At 41.6% G+C, this 20,752-nt stretch overlaps 1 protein-coding gene across 4 annotated transcripts in view; it reads left to right on the top strand.

Moving 5' to 3' along the window:
* Positions 1–8,459: 8,459 nt before the first annotated feature.
* The window catches only part of LOC6611408, a 32,312-nt gene continuing 20,019 nt past the window's right edge, over positions 8,460–20,752 (top strand). For all 4 annotated transcript variants that reach the window (XM_002035916.2, XM_032720630.1, XM_032720627.1 and 1 more), the window contains exon 1: positions 8,460–8,917. The gene's annotated coding sequence lies outside the window, so the exon portion shown is untranslated. The remainder of the gene's footprint in view (positions 8,918–20,752) is intronic.

Below are 20,752 nucleotides of genomic sequence, written 5' to 3'. Positions count from 1 at the left end.
CCGCCGAACGACAGGAAAAATTGCGAAGAAGAAGACGAAGTTGGAGGACAGGCACTAAGCAAAGAATAACAATAGTCTGGCACGGTCGGTGGGCCAACGCGGCGTATGATTAATGCTACCCCGGCATCAATGGAAATCAATTAATTAAGGACGACAACAGGAGCTGCCGAGGCAGGAATCGATGGGAAGTGGAAAACAAAGGACACGCGCTCTCGTCTGCTCATGAATGAATCAGCGATTGAATGAATGAATGAGTGTAATGACTCTTTCATTAAGCGCTGGACCGTGAATAAAGCATTAACCCAACCAGCAGCCAGCAACCAGCAACCAGGCAGCATAATTTGGCCGGAGCAGCTGCATAAATTTCCATTCACTTAGACAAATGTGACAAAACGGAAATTGCAAACGGAGCTAAGCACTCGGTAGCATTTCAGCTTCCTGTCGGCAGCCAAGTCCCAGGACGAGCTCAAGTATCCTCTGCTCCTCGATTGGCATCTCGCAACCTGGCATTCGCCTGCCCAGTTGGCTTAATAAATGATGAACACGCTGAAGCATATTGAAATGTAATTCATAACGAAGCAGCACAGTCCCAGTCCCAAGTCCATCTTTTGTGTCGGATTGCGCATACGTCATGTTGGACACAGGAAGTGCCTGCAGGCACTGTTCCGCTCGCTCCCATATGCTAATTGAATTATGCAACGGCCAGCGTTGCATTTAACTTGATAAGCGCTGTGAAAAAATGGAGAGTGATTCAAATTGCAACCAGTGATGTTCTTCTACTTCTGATTCGCTGATAAAAAAGAAACTTACAAAACTTAGCTATAACTTGCTTAAAATGGTAGAAATGATTTTTATTACTGTGGTATGAAAATTTGGCATCAGAAATCACTATATAAAATCAAATGATTAATCGAGGTCAATATAACAAACGACTTGTCAGCAAGTTTTCAACGCAATCAATGAGAAATAATTGAATCGCGAGTTATGGCAATTTTACACTTAAAATCACTACCATTTTATTAACAGTGACGAGCATTGAGGAACAAAATCATTTAAAAAGTAATCAATTTACTTATTGATTTTACCAATTTAATTAAACTTTCTCCGGCAAAAACCGATGACTGCAGGTCATTTATTATCGCTTTTTGCACAAGCAGAATGCGTTTAAACTGCTGACATATACCAACCGAGTTTGGACACATCTCGAACTCTGTGAAGATAAGCTTTTGGTCTAAAGTCTGCAGTTTGCTCTTGGCCAGCTGCTCCACACCCCACTGTTCCCCTGTCCTACATTGAAAATTAAAACTTTCATTGGCCACTTTTGGACTGTGATTTCCTTTTCGCGTTTTTTTTGTCCGGATCTCCCTGCTTTCGTCCTCAAATTCCGCGCTGACAAACTTTATTATTTCGCTAAAAACTTTTTAATGACAAAATCAAATTGGTGCAGGCAAAAAAGTTGCGGCCAAGAAAGGCAAGAAGAAAACAAGTTGCTGTTTGTCTTCTAATTTGAGGCTTATTAAAGAGACTAGTCTGCATTACATAATGACCATCCTAGAGGTTTTTGCTCTCTAATAATATCTTTTCATGTCTTTTGTAGAATGAAATTGAAATTGTGTGTGGCAAGTTTGTTCTCTTAGTGTTTTCTGTGTAAATAATACAGACCATTTGTTGCACACGTTCAATGTTCAATGGATCATTTATTCTTCGCCATACGAAATGTCAGACCATCAGCGATATTAAATTTAAAGCACTAATGTTTATGACTATCGATTATTTGAAACGCTTGGCGTGCAAACGTATATAGTTCTTTTCATTGAAAAAGTGATTTTATGATACAGTGGAGACATTAACATAAAGAATGCGAACAGTTAAAACACTTAAGACATTCGTTTAAGGATCTATTTGTATAAAATATATTAAGTATATTAAATGAACTGCTTTCTTAAAGCAGAGAAACAGAAAATATTGAAAAAAGTGTATAAGATAATATGAAGTTCGGGTAGAACTCCTTCAGAATGCCTTACACTTTCGTTGCGCACTGTAAGTATGTGGGCAATGGACGGTCAAATGGTTGTGGGGCCGTTCAATCAAATTCCTCGAAATGTGGGGTCAGTATCCGGAGACTTCGGAGTGGGTTTCGGAATGGAATCCTGCCCATTTGCCATTCCTGGCGATGGGATAATGGCAAACTATTAGTTAGCATCCACAGAAAGGAAAAGGTTTCATGGCTGCACAAATATGCGGGCCATAAAAACTAAATAAATTGCAATTTTTTAGTTAGTTAATGTGGCGAGAAGGATTGGGGAGATGCCTTGACCCAACCGCCAGAACCATCAATCAATGGCTTGTCAATTTGGTGGCTAAGTTGTGTAAAAGACGGAGCGACAAGTTGCACTGGAAAATCGATGAAAACGGGGCGAAACTGACTCATTTATTTAAACAATCAGTCGGAAGCTGAGCCAAATGTGTCTAAAAACTACATTTGTTAGCCCCCTTCAAGGGATTTTACCCACCCACTCCGCAGCCCTTTCTTTTCATTTTTGCCCACTTTTTGGCTCCAACTCACATGTGTCCCATCCCCCCGTTTTGGCCATAAATCTTCTTGAGCCTGACACAGAAAGCAAAAAGTTAGAAATTCTCTTTCTATTTTTCGTCAAGCTTTGTATATGCGTTTTGGCATATGATTGATGTTCCCCAGAAGGGAAAAACAGCCAGAAAACCCTTCTTCCGAAGGGTCCAGTGGTGTTGCGAAACGGTCTTTAATTACTCGAGTGTTGCTAATTTAATTAAACACGGCCCATCAACAATTGGAACTGATTATCAGTGGCATCAAGTTGAATGAAAGAATTGCATTCCTTTTCTGCTGTTTTGGCCACAAAAAAGGCTAATGAGGCACTCGAGCTCCTCCACTTTTCCGCCCACTTCATCTCTGTCTGCGGCAGGTTTTTAGCCCCACCAAGTGGCACTGAGAAATTGCAAGAGCCACGAAATTAAAAATAACTCAAGCAAAAATCTTGAGAAACAAAGGCAGAGCTGGCAATTTATGAAGCTCCTGCCCGGAGGAGCAGCACAACCCCACCACATCCCACATCAGCCAGGCAAATGCGGAAGGCTTACGGTATTGTTGGCCCCAAAAGAAATCACCTTTCTCCAGCCGAACGAAACAAAAGCCGAAAAAGCGAAAGCAAACGAAAGATTCGTTAGCACGTTGATTTATCATCGACAACTAAAAATGGTGGCCCTGGCGAGGGCAGATCCGCAAGTTCGGTTAGCCGCAAGTAATTCAATAACAGCCAAGTAGCCCGCCAATGGGACAATGGGCAGCAGAATGCGAGCCACGAATGCGAGTAAATTGTGATATAAATCACACAGCTGCGGAACTCGAGAGGAGCCACCGGAGGCACAAACAAAAAAAGAAAAGACTGCTTGTTGGCAACTGACAGGCGGCACCACCGCCACCCTCTTGATCCAATCTGAACCACCACCCAACCTGAACCACCACCACAAAGAGCTGCAAAGAAAACCCGAAAATGAAACTCGTTAGAAGTTTTCTTTCGGTCACAGCAGGCGGAGCGGCAGAAATGAGTAAAACGGCAACAAACAAAAATCAAAGCAGTCGTTTCCTCTGCGGGGTAGCATGTTTGACCAATTCAAGAGGTTGGATCGATGAGTTTATGGGCATTTATAGAGGGTTGAAGTGTAGAGCACTTAAGCACTTAAGCACACTTAACCAGCATAACTTCAAAACTGACTAAACTACCCTTGCAACTGCTTTAAAAATATGCTGCAATTTGTCTTGGCCAAAAAGAATATTATTTAAATGTCGACACATAGTTGTGCAGTGTACAAGTACATTTATTTCATATATCCTAATATATATACTTGGAAACTCAAACATACGCTTTTGATGAATGGCCGTAAAATGAAGTTTAATTAAATTTGCTGAACCAAAACACAAAGTCATAAATAAGTTGAATAGCGCACCACGGGGCGTATGCGTGATGCGGTCAAACAAATGGAGAAATTCTAATTAAAACTCCGTCAAAGATACATATTTTTCTAAACTTGTTGCACTGAAACTTTGACAGTTTTAGCCAAATTATAAGATTGTTAGTTGAGCAAGTCTAGGAAAGTCCTGTACAACCCATTTTCATTTCTACTGCAACGAGCAACATCTCGTTCTCCTTCACATGCAATCATCTCATCGAAATATCTTTTCTGTATCAGAAAATTTCCATGCAGTTTCAGCAATGCCAAAACATGTGTTTCGGTTTGCATCGAGTTTCCCCATATGCCACTAAAAGTCGTTCCTTCTGCTGCTCGAGATCTTTTCGTGCTCCCCCGCTCCACTTGTCCATGCCGGACTGGCAGTTGTCGAGCAATATCGTTCCGGCTGGCCAGGAGACGCACACATGTGCCCTTGTTTGGCCAAACACTTGAACCGAAATGGTTTCTTGGTGGGCGTGCGGCCAGCATGGCGTATGCGTAATATCACCAGACAGGCGGGGTGGAGCCGGAAAATTGCATTCCGTGAGATACGGGGAAATTCGCAAAAATGTGCTTTTGATCAATAATCGAATGGGTGAGCTCCAGGCACGAACTTGGCGGTGGGCGGGGACTTGGGGATGGGAGTTGTTCGAGTGGTTGGAGTTGTTGGAGTCGTCGCCTCGACTCTTCAGTTTAATTTTGCATGATTTGTGCTGCTTGTGTGTCCAACCAGCCTGTGGCCAATAAACGTGACTCGACCACGATTCCTGGCTTTCTGGCTTAAGTCTTTATGTAAATTTGCCCAGCCACCGTCCCGCCTTCGGGCCCAGTGGTTTGTTTTGTCTTTCCCACAATTTGTTGCAGGCTGTGGCAGCTGCAGCAACATTGATGCACGTACGGGCATAAATAGTCGAAGTTTGCTAGTTGAAAAATCCCCTAAAATTGTGTAAGCCTAGCTCAAAGCAATTGCCATTGAATTTAAGCTGGCCGAGAGTTTAGAACACAGGGCTTATGTTGTTTGGGCCATTTATCAAGGTGGCAACTAAGTGGAAGATCTGAAAATATGAGCAGTTAAACTCTAATTCCTTAATGCGCTTTTTATTTGCCGCACTTACTTGTTTGATACAATTACGCTTTAATTGAAAATAACTTGAAGGACGTAGCGAGTTTGTGGCGCCCAACGAAGCAGAGAACATTGCATTTTCCACTCGGCAGCAGCAGTTGAGTTTATTTTTGTGGCTGCCATGTGGTGTTAATATATATGTATATTCTACAAATATATACACATCTATTTGCAGTGCATTTGCACACATGTCGAGGAAGAAACTTGGCATTGTCAGACATGGGACAGCAAAGTTAATTTGCAATTGAAATGGCAAATAGAAAGCGACGACCACATTCACTTAACACACAGCCTGTCATTTTCCTCCAAGGCAAGCGAGATGGAGTGGCAGATTCCATATAGATAGGGATACAGATACATATATAGATATAGATTCCATCCTGGCCATCCATTGTGATTGGCCACAATTAAAAGCGGATGCCAAATTGTGCTCAAACATTTGCCTCTGCTTTTACAAACGCAGAGTGTTCTGCATAAATTGTACAAAAGGAGTGGTCCTTGGTCCTTTACTGAAACTATGCGCATAAATTGAGGGATGGAAGGGGGTGGAGTGGGGAGGGGCGGAGGACTGCGCTGGATTAACTCTTGATTAGGCAGTTAGTCACTTCTGCAATGGACGACATAAAAGAGCGAAAAAATAGAATGCATAAAAGTTTAATTGTCAGCAAATAGAGCTGCAGCTTGGCCATAAAAGCGAATCGTAACTTTCAACTCAAACCGACGGCACTTGTACACTGTAAATTGATTTTAGGGAGTATTCAAATTCTATTGCACCACTATGCTCACAAAAATATACAAAGAAGTTAGAAATAAACAATTTTAAAACAAAAATGCCAAGTTCAAATCTAAAAGAAGCTTACTTTAGACACGGAGTTAAGTTGAACTAAGTATTAGTACCCTCTTTATACATGAACTTTTTAAAAATTAGTCAAATATAATACCATTGTTACATAATTGTATCTGAAATGATCATAGCCCTTTTACAGGATATCATCGCTCCTCTGATTCCTCAGTTTATTTCGCTTTGACAACACATCCGAAAGCACTAGAAATTTAATGCTGGCGTTTAGTATTCCCCATAAATTCGGTTTTATCATCAATTCATTTGGGCGAACATCATCGAAATAGTTGCGTCCATGAAAATGCAGTTGCTTTGTACTCTGTGTGGCTACTCTATGAAATTATGATAAACCATTGTGCACGTAGGGGAAACTAATCTAGCATAATATTCAAATTGAATGCCCGGCCACAATTCACGGTCCAACTCGGCCAATTAGAGCAAATGCCTAATTATGAAATGAATAATCAAACCAAGCCTGCGGGCACATTGCATTACTGCGGACTTTCCGCTTGAGCTCGGCTAAAATGCAAATTTAAAGCTCCAATATCCCAGCTGAAATACACACCAACCCCCTCCCCCACCATGCTATCATTTACATCAAAGACCTATCAGTGCCGCCTCCACGGGGCTGTGCCAATCATTCGAAGACCAAAACTTAAAGTAATCAAGGCCCAAACAAAACAAGAAACCCCAACAATGGAAAGCTCGCAAAGGCAAGCCTAAAAATACCAAGAGAATGCGAGGCCCGACTGCCTGCCGATGGAGATGGGACGACGAGTGGCATAGGAATGGCGACCGATGGGGTCATGTGGCAGAAAGGATTACACGTGGCACGGCGGACTGGGAAATCCCTTTTGGGGCCACTTGGGCACGCTGCTGCGGCTCCTCCACCGGAACTGCAGGGCCAATCCAAAAGACAATGGCAAAACAATCCGGTCGGCAGCAGAAAAGTGGGTAACTTGCGACTTGGAAAAGCAGAGGCAAAAAAGCCAAGGAAAAATCAAAGCTGCAAAAGGACACCCAAACATGCATGTTAGGCTTGATTTCCGATGGAATTTTTTCGTTCCGCCATCGATTGGGTTTTCTTTTCACGATATATTTAGGTTTGAACACTGTATTCTTAAAAACTGTATTTTCATTTACTAATCCTTTTTTTAATGAAATATATTTGGTTGGTATTTGAAATATTATATTGTTAGTCCTTTTTTGTTATCCCTTCCGGTGTTCGTTTTTCCCAATTAATAAAAAATACGGCCCAAGAGGCTTAATCGGAAAAACGGTCATATTTCCCTTATTTCATCGCTTACAACTGAGTAAGCACGTAAAACCCAAAAAGCACCCTAAACCGATGAAATCTGTGCTCCATTTGCGAACAATTTCCGGTAGCAAGAAAAGTGGGTACCAAAAACAATGAAGCTTATGCTCCTTGGGCCTTTCCGACGTTCAGCAATTTGCGTGCAGTTAAGTAATTGCATTTTTGAATTACACACGTGAGCAGTTCCTAGACAGACGGACGTAATCTTCCATTTGGATGGTGAGCATGTGCACTTGTTTGTCCCAGTTGAACACGTGTAAAATCAACATGTTGTTCCTTGGCATATGTAAATAGCCCACCTTCCTGCACTTCCACCGAATCCGAATCCGCATGGAAACTATCTCTCCTCGTTTTAAAGCGAAGCTGAGAGTTTTCCGCACTCACACACACACACGCACACGCACACTGAAGCCCGGGCTTTTCATCAACAAGTTTGCAGTGCTTGATTTTTGAATTTCTCGACTTCGGGCCGCTTGAAGAGCACAAACACAAGGGAACAGTGAAATTCACAGAAAATGTAACCAAACAAACAGATAAACACACGCTTACACACACAGCAGCATAAAACCCCTGCCCCGTCCCACTTCCAGCGGCCAAAACTTCCACTCCAGCTGAATCCTGTGCTGCCCTTCCGATCCCAAAAACTCCCTGCTTCAGGCTGTCCGCGTGCCTTACTTTTTTGTCTCTGCAATTTGTTTGGGAAAATAAAAGTTTTATCAAGCAAAAAGGCAGCACTCTCTCACAGGAAACAAAAAATTTCTCTTGGCGCTTCTCATACACTGAGAGAAAGCCATAGGCGAGGGAAATTGCTCACACAGTGGGTTAGGAATGATTGAAAAGGGAAATGTATATGTCCATATTAGAGGTTTGGGATTAACTGTAAACTATTACTTATAATTTTGTTAAATTGATTGTCTGAAATTATATATTATATTGTATAGTTGGAATATTTCCAAACATTTCCAGAAATACTTAAGCCACTGTGCGCACAGCTGAGTGTCGGCGTGAAGTTACGTACACGCAGTGGGTGCCCTGCGAGAGCGGCGCTGAAAGCAAAAGTCGGGCGAGAGAGCCGGAGAGCGGCAGTTGCGCTCTTTGCCGCAGTTTTGTTGTTGCTCCTGGCCTGGCCACACGAATTTTCCAGGGGTACTTCATCTGGCTGCGAATCTCGGGCAGCGTTCAGTTTCATCTGAGACGTTTGGCGCAGCGGTCGATACCACAGGAAAACTGTTCAAACGCTGTGAAAAAAATACGAACAAGGCAAGAAGAAGGCGAAAACCTCAAAAATTCAGATAGCAAAACGTTAATTTCGAACTAAGTGTACTTGAGGTTGTCAATGAACTTTTTCCCCGGTCGAAAACTTTAAGAGTGAATAGTGAAAAGTGATTCCGCAAGGACCTAGTCAAGTGCTGTGGTACTTTGGCATAGAACCTGAAAGTGTCCCGCGGTGGCGGAGTTTTGCATTTGCCGTCGCTAATTGTGCAGCTGACAGGCGGCAATCAGGAAGGAAAAACTTTTGGTCCTGCCGCCGGTAACGCTTCTTCCGCTTCGCACTTCATCCAAATCCGTGACCGAATCCCGGGAAATTGTACGCCTGCCAGGCCTCAAGCTGGGCGATTACCGCAAAATGACACGTGTCAGGCGCATTGTGGTGAGTCGTCCTGAGTTCCGAGAAAGGCTCGTCCTTTCAGCTGGCTGCTGCCTCAGGCAGCGGAATTCCCGCCTTTAAAGCGAAACACTTTAAACTCACTCTCACTCACTCACTCATTCACAGACACACATTTTCCACAGACCGAATTTTTGCGGCATGCCATTTTTGCCCTTTAGCCCGTTTCAGCTCCAGCAAATTGAATTTCCCATTTTAACGCGTTTGCATGCCGACTTGCGCGAGCACCTCCCCCTAACTTTTACTGCTAATTTTATATTTATTTTCATTTCCCATCGAATGTCGCGCTGTTTGAACCTTGGCCATCATTCACCAATGGCTAATACTCAATGCTCTTTTGCTGCGGGATATTTTTAAGGGTAGTTAGCTGTAATTGTCAACAAATATTTCGGTTTTAAAGGGGAAATTCTCCTTACTTTAAATCAATATGCCCGATCGGGTGAGGGTATCTTAAGCCATCGACGTGGTCACCTTATGCCGTTACACGACTTTTTATTTTACGATTATGGCTGCGTGGAAGGGCAGCAGAAAAGTGGGCAGCCACGTTCACGTGAGGCTTTGCTACATTTTTATGCGATTTGTGCCCCAAAATCGTGAGGTTCAATTTGAGCAGCACACAGAAGAACTAAACCTTATCGCCAAGTCAAGTTGGCTGCCAAAAACAGACACCCATTGAGCAAAAGAAATCGCGCATTAATTTCCAAGAGTCCTTACCTCAGCTTGTGAACTGGCCAACTGGCTCTTTGGTTTTGGCAGCTCTACTGATAAAAGAACTTAAAAAGATTGCAACAAAAAAAGTACGCAAAAAAACGGAATGCAAATGCAGTTGTCGGAACTCGCGTGGAATTCACTTTTTTCCAGCGTAAATCTTCAACCTTTTAGGCATATTTCGGGCAGTGCGATGCAAAGGTATGAAAATCCAGCACAAAAACGCGGTCCCAAAAATGTTGGAAATAAAGCCGAAAAAATGGCGACGTGAAAATGTCAAAACAGGCTACTGAAGCACTAAGTGAAACATGGTGTGGGCCAATGTCGAGCATACGCCACGTTGGACACGAATTTGGGCAAATATTCCGGGCTAAGTTGATTGAACCTTGAACGTAAACTTTTTTCGCAGTCGTGGCAGCTTTTCTAGGTTATCAGTTATCCGTTTAGGGCTTTTACTTGCATTTGAACTTTGGATTTGGCTTGGCCTCCAGGTAGATTTAAATAACGAATGCAGTCATCCCCGTTTCCGTTTCCGGTTTTTGGGGAAAATTTAATAACATTTAATTTGGCATTTGTTTTTAAATAAACAGTGTGTGTTCCCTCAGCTATTTTGGTGAAAATGTAGAGGAACATAGGTAATTTATTGCTGGGACTATATTTATTGCAAAACCGTGGGCCTAAAGGTGATTGTATATGCAAAAATTGAATATATTTAAATTCAATGAATTTGTGCAATACAGTCTATATGATTATTTGGTGCTTAGTTTCCACTTTTAATTTGCGAAGATAAAATCATGAAAGACGTTTCTTTCTGAATAATAACGAACAACTTAATTTGTCCAACTTGTGCCCAAGTTCAGCCATTTAAGATCATCAATCTGGCCTCATTATTCAAAAGGCTCCTCCCCGCAACCTTTTGGCTCGCATTAACCTGTTGTCAGCTATTCGCAAGCCTCGGAAAATGCCAGCTTTTCCACCACACCACATACACACGCACAGTGCCGTCACACAAATCAAACGTAACAGGCTCTTGTAAAATATCCTGCTCCTGGTCGCCGCCCCCATCGGAGGGCGTGGCCCTTGGCACAGCGCGTCACGTTTATCACAACAGGGCAATAAATTTCATTCGCCTTGCTACAACATTTTATGGTCTCTTCATTTTCGACAGCTGCAAAACAGTCGAATCCGAATGCCTTTGCATACTTGACAAGGCTTTGTCAATGCACATTATTATCTGCAGAGCCACGCCTCCCCGTCGAACAAACATTTTATTTTGTCATTTTGATTGATGGCCATAAGCCGACATTCCCGCCTCGTGTTTGTTCGCCGTTTTAATTAAAGCGACTGTTTGGCGTGGCCGGGGCGTCTCGGAAAAGCGCGGAAAACTATGCTACGCTCGGCGCAAGTTTTCCGCCAAGGTCGACGCGTCGGCACGCACACACTCTTTAAAAATATGATGTTTTCCGAATGGTTGTGAAGCGCTCGTCGCTAGCAAAACGTTTTTCTTTCTATTTTTTTTTTTGGTCTGATTAAGGATGAGGTGAAGTCTTCTGGCACACAATCATTAGCAGAATGCTGTGCAGTTGATGGAGCGTATGGTTCAGCTGGCTGATGATGGATGATGAATGCGGTTCCTGCGGCTTCGCAGGCAGCTGAGTCTTGAGGAATGCCAGAGCAAACGAAAGGATTAACTGGCTGGCACTGGGAGTTGAATCCATAATGCCGTCTTGCCAAATTCCTTAAAATTGTGATGCCATAAAAAGGGCCACTTTAATGTGAAATTCCGTGTGCTGGCAACTTCAGGCCGCCCTTTTGGGCCAATCTCGCCGCATTGCGTATACGCACTGTCATCCCCGACACTGAATTTTAATAGCCTTGATTTTGCACTAAAAAAAGTGAATGAAAGAGTCATGTCCTCGCGTCCATTAGAGTTATGGTCGCCCATGTCCGGTCATAGCATCCAGTACAGGCCATTAGCCAGGTGAGGGTGTCTGGAAATGTATATTCCGTCCGTCCGAAATTGAAGTGCCAAGCCAGCGGGCTGTCAACACCGCAGTGCGGGAACGACGACAACAACAGCAGCACACGGACACGGCATAAAGCGGCTTGTTTGGGGCAAAGGGATGATGGCGAAGGAGCGGCAGGACATCGGGACATCAGCCAGTAGACAGCACAAAAGGCTGTCAAAGACGAGGAGGCGGACCAGAGCCCACTTGCTGGCAGACCAAATTGCTTTTTGCTGTATAAAAACTGGGTAAACAGCAGCGGCAACATCAACAGCAACACCAAAGGCACCAGCCGCCTGTCAACGGGATACTGGAAAGCCAGCAGGTGGCAGAGTAGAGACGCCCCAGAATCCTGCAGAAATATTATACAAATTTCACGCACTTCGCTGAGAGTTCTATATTTTCTATTTACCCAAGCTTCTTCACCCTTAAAGAAAGATTTATGTACAATATTAGAAAGCCACATATATATGAAATATTTGTAGGGTCAGCTTAATATTTTACTATCTTAAAACCTCAATCGAACATCTCTCATTAGTGCAGCATGAATTTAATTTTAAGGCGGTATAACTAACTGGTTTGCATGCTGTAACCACATCAGCTAAGAATATTGCTACAGCAAATTAATTGCATTATGTCCTTCTAATGTGATGCAAATTACTTATGTTTATGTCTTTAATAATGATGTTAGTAAGATAATCATATAGCCATGTCTAACAAGTGAACAAAATTTGTGCATTCAGTAGGAGAATGGAAATTATTCAACTCAGAAATTGTGTGTTTTCCAGATTAACTAATGTGTGTGACACATAGAGGTGTTGCTGATTCAATAGTCTACAGAAGATGTAGCTCAATAAAGTTGTGCAGCAATTCAGTTGTATAATTTAATAATAAATTATATTATAACAGCTCATTGTTAAAATTTCAACACCTCTCAGCTTTGTCGTTTTAGCCGCTGACTTTTCAAAATGACCCATCACGTGGTCAGCTTCAGGTGAAATTAGAGCCACAAAGGTGAAAAAAAAAGAAAATAAAACTGCGAGTGCAAAAAGATGATAAAGTAAGAAATACATATTTCCATGTATATTTTTGCCATTTTTATGGCGCGGTCTGAAACAATTTAGTGTTTGCACGGGGCATTTTAATTAAGCTAAACAAGCAAAGCAACATACAAGCAACAAACAAGCAAAGCACACTGCATACATTTTCGTGGAAAACCCTGCGCCAAATAAAAGAGCAAATTGAGGTGGGTTTTCTATGCGTATAATGCTGCCGCACGCTTCATTTCATTTCAATTTGAAGTTTTCTGTAGCTTCACTTTTTATATCTGGCTGCGGCTGCCAATTATGCCAGTAAGTTGCTTTATTGTACGAGGGCCACGGCACACTGCTCCTCGATTCTTGGGAATGGCTGCCATTCCTTCTCGCAATTCCACGTAATCGTCCTGCTCGACGTCGTCTTGGTGTTGCTTTATTAAACCTTAGCAGCGCAATCACTGAAATGAGCGCACCCACACACACACACCCAGAAGAGGAGGCACACACACACATGTGTGCAGATGTAGCACACATCGCAGGATTGTACCCTCGGAGGTGACGTGCAACATTTGTATCTAAATTTGAATGTCTCTGCCGCCAGAACGCTTCACCTTGCACACACACACACGCGAGTTTATTCTCACACAGACAGCTGCAGAAGTACTTATAGGAATATATATGCAACACACACACACACACAGCCGCACAAAGGAAGCAACAATTTTCACTTTTACCAGGATCCTTGTTTACAAGGTTGGCCTCAAAAGTTTCGAAAACAGCGGAAGAAATTAAACAGATTTATTTGCTCCGGGATGTGACCTCATTGATGAAAGATTAGTTAAGGATATTGTAAATAAATAGTAGTATTATTATAAACAGGGATATTCTATTATGACAAAAAAGCAGATAGTATCTAGCATTCTAGATACTTTATTACATATTGTAAAAATAAGCTGCTTCGCAAATCAAAATAACTTACGAATTATTTTCCCTAACTTCATTGAAACTTTTGCTGAATAAGTCAATGCTAAATAAAATATCTTTGACAATCGGAGGGAAAATTTTCTTTTAATTTACTGAAAACTTTCGAGATTGAGCAATTAATCGGGCGAAATCATAAGATTTCAGTGACAAACACATTTTCCTAGGCAAATGATTCTGAAAACTTACTCCTGCAGAGTGAATAACTTTATCCAAGTTGGAGAAAAGTTTATGCTTGGACAAAACTGGAAACCACCCGTTAGCATTACCTACCCACTCATACACTTAGGCGCTCAATGCCATGTCCATTCAAACTTGCAGTCACTTTTCCACCCCCTGCCACCCAATGCCACCCAATGCCACCCACTGCCACCTCCTTTCTAGTGGCGTCTCCCCAATGATTCCCAACATTACGTTCTGGCCGAAATGCGTTCGCATCAAACTATATAACACGTTCATATTTCTTTCGGTTCGTTACCCATTTAATATTAAAGCAAATTGCTGACTGAGTTGCCCTCTCCACTGAAAAAAATTGTGCATTTGATTAGAAAAAATGTTAGGTATTTGGGATTTAATAACATAAATTATATGTTTTGTTAAATAACTTTACATATTTAACGTATAATTTCTGTTCTGTTTTCTGCTTTGAAATAATAATGAAATATTTTTAATTGGCTAGTTGGTAATGTTTTTTCTCTGTGCACTTTTATACTCCGAAGTCAGGTAGTTTGTCTTAGGTCGTTTTGTTCTTTTTTAGGGAACATTTCTCAGCCGTTACGAACACTAAATGATATGCAAATAAAAACGTGGCTCAGGTACGTGAAGAGGCCCCATCCACGTGTGAAAAGAAATGGCAAGGAGAAAGTGAAATCGTACAGGCAAATGGGAACGAAGGGCTACTTAAATTCAAATTTAAATGGTGTGCTTCATTTGAGCGGCGCAAATTACTCGGCTACCTGGCATATGGAAATCTTTTCGTTCCCTTGCCTTAATTAACATAATTATGACCAGAAGCTGGGAGAACTTTCCAAAGTTCACCTTGCCTTTTTCGGCAGCGTTCGCCACAATTTTCAGTTTTTGGGAGCTGCGCCTGCGAGAAAAGAAGTGCAGCATTTTAGAAGCTGGAGGGAGTGAGCTTGGTGTTCAGATTTGTTTTTCTGTTTTAAGTACTGCTCACACACACACGCATGCGGAGAGGCAGGACTCACACACACACACACACACAGACCGCACCTCGTGTTGAGTGCACTTTCCACTTTCACTTTGCGCTCGCTTGTTGACTGCTTCCATCTCACGTTTCGCTCCCTTCGCTGCAGCTCATCCACTTTCATTATTTGCGTTTAACTCACGCAAGTCTTGCACCACACTCACACACACACACGCAGCAGGGACCCGCACACATACATACATACAAAGCACTTTCCATTGTCATTTGCGCCTCAACGTATGCTATGCATCCTGCCGCTGACTCATGTCCATGCGGTGAAAATTCCATTTCAGCAGCTATTTCATCTCTCGTCATACTCTTCAAATGGGCCTCATAGTTGGCTTGCTAGGCATCTTTTTTTTACCTTCATCGGAAGGGAATGTGCTGTCATAATTGCAGTGACATGTGAATGAGTTGCATGTTCACTTGGCTGCTTTTTAAAAGTCTAAAACTCCTGTAGAGAGCCTAGAATATGAGGGTTTAATAAACTTTATATATATAGAATTATATAAGTACAAATGTACTATAATATAATATAATATATATCTTAATAGTATAATTTCAACAATAGGGATTAAAACAAATTAAACTTTTACACTACTCAACTATGATTGATTTAAGTCACTTCACCAATACTTCTAGCAATAAAAATCCTTTGGCTGATTATATAAAGCTATAACTTTAACACAACACACCCAATGTCTGAATTGAATTATATAAAGTCTATTATTGAAACAAACACACGAAATAGTTGTCCCAGAAGAGCATTTCGGCTATTGTTTATTCTTTTAGCCAACAGCATTTTGTGCTTACTAACTGTACACCCACTAGTCCATTGCCGCCCATTGCCCTCCTTCAAACTTATGCGCAAGTTTTTGCCATTTCATTTTTGTTGTATTTGCGTTTGTGTTTGACACTTGTTTTTGTTTTCGTTCCACAGAGGGCGCTGCGGACAATGGGGATGCGAGGATGTGGAGCTGGGGGGGTGGTGGGGCATGGGCAACATGGGAACATACAGTTTTTGTCATGTTTGTTGATTGTGAAAGTTGCTGAAGCGCTTTTTAACAGTTTTCGTGACACTTTTCCGTACTGAGCGGCCATGGCATGTATATTTTATGTTTTGTTGCCGCTGGTCAACGGCAGACAGGATACAGGGTGCAGCGGAGCAGGGAGGACAGCCAGGACGAACAGGACACATGGCTGGCTGACATGGCTGGGGTGACCTTAATGCACCAATGACATGTTCGAGTGGAAAGCATCCGAGCCGACCTGCCCGCCTGTCATTTCTACCTTTCCTGTGCCATCGGTATGTCTATAATGCAATTTTCCGGTCATTCGAAACCAACTCGAAGCGAAAGCTATGAATAATTTATAAGACATGAGCTGCAGAAATGGGTGAAAAAAAAGATTATCCATCAATTGGTATTGCAATTGAAAATGATGGCTGCCGGTGGGTGGACCGAGTGCCCCGGGTGGTTGCAATGCGGCTCGATTGCGGTGCCGAATTAATCCAGATCCTGCAGCACGGCACTGTATCGCATGTGGCAAGGACGTTGGCAAAACTTTTCCATGCCGCATTCCATTTGCTAAAGAGCCTTTCCAAATAGTTTTCGTTGTCGATTCCACCTCTGCGTCTTGCCAATTCCATTGAATTGCCGATTGTAATGAGTTTTTGTGGCCGAGCTAGTTAGCCGCTTTCTGTGGGACCTTTCAAAATGCGGGCAGTTCGATAAATGCTTATTTATAGAAGGATCAAATGCAGTCGAAGGATATCAAGCTGGATATATAATGGCCAATTAAAATTGCTTATTGCTATTTGTGCCTTCTGAGAAGGCAATCGAAATGACCAAAATCAACATACACTGTATTTTATGATTAAAGAAGTATCTTTTTGGGTTTTTATGCGATTTCTTTATTGTAAAATCGCATATACAAATCCTTTGTTGTATTATCTCTGCCGCATTGTACATTAAACACTTTGAATTTGGACATTTATCTGCAACCATTACTCAACGGCTGGCCCATCAATCTGACTCACCTCGTACGAACTTTCGATATATGTATATGTGCCCATGTAAGATTCTTTCGAGCGGCCAGAACAAATTGCGCTCCATAAACATCAATCAGCGAAGCATCTTTGTTCGATAGAAATTGAATTCTTGAATAGCCAACTAATGGCGCATTTTCAATTGAAATCGAAATTATATTCGTGTTTATACATATAAGAATACTTCATTAAGTTATCAGCTAGATGTGTTTTATGGTGTTTTCTCATCGTTTTCTCTATTAAAAGGCTGCAAATAAGCAAGAAATTTATTTACTTTGGCAAATAAATTTATTGTTAGTAATTTAATTTCATATGAAGTGTAGTGTATTAAACACAGTGGTCAATTTTCCACTTGTTTACTTTTCAATAGTTCCTTTTTAATTTTGCAAAAACAATTCTCAATTATGCCATAAATAATTTTCTTCTGGTTTTCCATTTTAATTAATGAGCCTCACACAGAGGGTGCCCGCATAAATAAATAAAGCTATTTAATTGAAAGATTTAACCAGGAAAATTGAAAAATATTTTGAATAGCAAACCGAGCTCGCTTATGGAAATTTCTTGGGATCTTCGAGACACTTGATTCGCTCAATACCTCCGATATCTGTCAATCTGTCAGATGAGAGGAAACGTCTTTTGACTGACCTCAGAAAAGATGCTAAAATCATTTTCAGCTTTCGTCTGACACAAGCAGACAGTCGAGCGATGGGAAAATCTTCGCATTTGCTTGCAGTCTCACAATTCTTCGGCTTTGTTTGTTGGCTTAGCGTAAAATATTGTGTATACGACAGGTTGTACATTAAAAGCTTTTGCCGCAATAATCAAAACAATTCCATGTTATTTATAGTTATTTTTCTTACGTGTGCTGTGGCAGGGGTAATGTTATGGAATATATTTTCAGGGTAATATTCAAACAGGGTCTCTAAAAATCGAATTTTCAAATTAACACACATATTATAAAAACCACAGGAGAATTTTCATATGCCGGTTCCAGTCCTGAGTAAATATAATTTAAACAATTTCCGACTTTACTTACCTAAAACCCCTACAATTGACCTATTGATTACTATGAAAACAAATATATTTATCCAAGACGTCCAGAAGTAAATCTCTCAATTAAAGTAAACAAATTTCGAATAAATTAGAATAAATGCGTGAAGTCAATTCTTGGAACATTGAACTGAACTTTCGATTAATTATCCTCAATAGGTCATCGGCATTTGAATGATAATACAGCTTATATATATCTTTTATTCAGTTCTTACATTATCTGAAATCGAACAATTGCACTTTGATTATTGATTTCGTTGAACTTTTGCTTTTGCCTTTGGTGTTGTCTCATCGTTTATATTATATATATTTGGATTTTCCTTCCTTTGTCTCCAGTTTTCCCGAAGCTGTTTAAACATTTTTGAGCCTGTTTATTATTGTAGAATATTTTCATGCAGATTTTTACAATTTCGAGGCGGTCGTGCTTGTTTTGATAATTTTTTGAATGCGCTCGCTGGAAATTCTTCTTCTCTCTGGCTTTTATGTAATTTTGTTTTTTTTGCGGTCTTGACTTTTACAAGGTGAAAAATGTTCTAAGGAAATGTGGGCCATAAATTTACAGTGAAATTGCCTCAAAGAAGAAAAATCGAAATAAAGCAAACACGGAACGAGCCAAAACAAAACGAAACGAGGAGACAGTGACATGGACATGAACTTGTCTCTTATTCCTTGTCATTTGTCGTCGTCTTTATTTGTTTACTTACTTTAGCCAACTGCCATCCTAATTTGGCTTTTATGCCCCGCTCTACAATTGGACAATCTTCAGCCCTAGCTGCCGACATACCAGTTAACTAGTCTGGTTTTCTGGTGGGCCACTTTCAGTTGTCTTTGGCCAAATTTATTCCTATTCTCGCCCAGAGTTTCTTTCAGCAGTCTGGGCAAACATGTCGAGCATTTTGTTCGCTTCAATGGCCTGGCGACTAGCCTGTTTATGGCCTATAAGCCATCGCGTCCTGTGCTGGCCATAAAGTGTTGGCGCCATTCGGCGGAAGTATCTGAAATCAACAGCGATGCTGGCCAAATCAGCTGGAACTTAGCCTTTAATTCAATGGGCTAGAAGTACCTTGTAAGTCGGACTTTTTCTCGCCAATGGTTATGAGGTGTCTTTTTGAAACTGGAATCTTGTCCTGCATTCGTGGGATGAACTATTATTGATTATTTAGTTGTTTCTTAGTTGTGTGACATCCAAAACTATTGCCATCACTGCCTAAAAAGCACTTCAGTCTCGAGACAAATCAACTGCTGTTGGGCAAAAGCAGGCATCTAAATTTGGTAGTCACTACATTGTTGCTAGCAAATTTGAACTGGTAGCTGAGTTGGCTGTCGAGATGGAAATCTTGTTGCCCCCAAGGCCGAAGGGCTAATGCCGTGCCATAAGAGACAATTTGTTTGGTCCTGCTTTAGCCGCTTCTGGTTGGGCTGCCCCAGAAAGCATTTATTATTTGTTTTAATTAAATCTTCATTTTTCTGCAGCGTGCGTGTGGCGGGGGGCTTAAAGCCAAATGAACGGCTGATGAATGACGGTCACCGCTGGGCTTAATGGGGAGCGGAGCACAGGAGCGGAGTTAAGAGCCATAATGTCGTTCTACAGGCTGCAGATTGCAGTCTGGACGAAAATGCCAGCCCACCCCCAACCCTTGACCTCGGCAGCAACATTGAAACCCATTTAAGTTGAGTTCGCTGGGGGAAGCGAATGCCACTAATTAAGCCTAATGGCGCATGAAACATGCATTAAAACTAATGTGCAAGCCTCGTCGCTGTCGCAATAGTCAACAAAGGGGGTGCAGGGGTGTAGCTGATGGCCTTGCCACTTGTGTCCCACTGGGTGGCCCCCCCGTTTGCCACCCCGTTTAATGGTGCCGGCCTAATTTTATGCTAAGCAATATTTTGCTGTGAAAGTGCCGCTGAAATGGGGGGCTGCAAATGGGCGGGGCAAAAGGATAAAATAATCAAATAAAGCTGACTGCTGTTGCTGTTGCTGCTGCTGCTGCTGCTGCTGCTGCTGATGCTGCTGCTGTGCCGCCGAGGTGGTGGAGTCCGCGTGATCGATCTTCGTGTGGTCATTGAAGCATTAAATTTAAAATTTTTGCAAAATGCTAGTAGATACGAATGACAGTGCGCTGGGAATTTGTGTTTGTGGAACTTTATGAAACGGCACTCGTCCTTCAACCGGAAGTGACTTACGCACGGTTGCATCATGCCGGAAGTCGTTGTCAGAGCGAGATAGAACAATAAGAGTAGGATGGGCAATGGTGTCCCCCATTCGAGTGAATGTCAACATGTTGATAACAAAACACATGAAACCAAGTTGCAAAGAAAGCTAAAAAACTTTTCATAGTATCAAAATGGAAAATACGAACCGGGGTATTTAGCACGCACTGAATTTTCCATAGAAAGTTGCATAATAAATTTAATTGCAACTACTAAAGAGGCGAGTGAAGAGGCACGTGCTTTAACTTCATAAAGAAGCTATACAAAATTGTTTAAATACGATTTTTTATACGATTTCTTAACAGTTTTTATAGCAGTATTTTAATGAAGATTAAAAAAATGCTTATATGGTTTCCGGTATCCTGAAAAGGAGCCGTAAATTACAATCCGTGGGTCAGCAGAACTCCGTCATTCGGAGCCACCACAAATATGCAAAATGTTTTGTTTTACTTGGCTGCGAGGAGTATTTCAATGGTACATTGTTCGAGGTAAAAATGAAAATCATTTTTATGAAAACAATACCATTTGCGCTTTGCTGCGTAAGAAATAATACACAACAATATAGCAAAAGAA

This window comes from Drosophila sechellia, chromosome 2L (assembly GCF_004382195.2).
Source record: "Drosophila sechellia strain sech25 chromosome 2L, ASM438219v1, whole genome shotgun sequence".
NCBI classification, from domain to species: domain Eukaryota; kingdom Metazoa; phylum Arthropoda; class Insecta; order Diptera; family Drosophilidae; genus Drosophila; species Drosophila sechellia.
The sequence above is the reverse complement of the archived record's forward strand: the minus strand, read 5'-3'. Positions and strand labels throughout refer to the sequence as shown.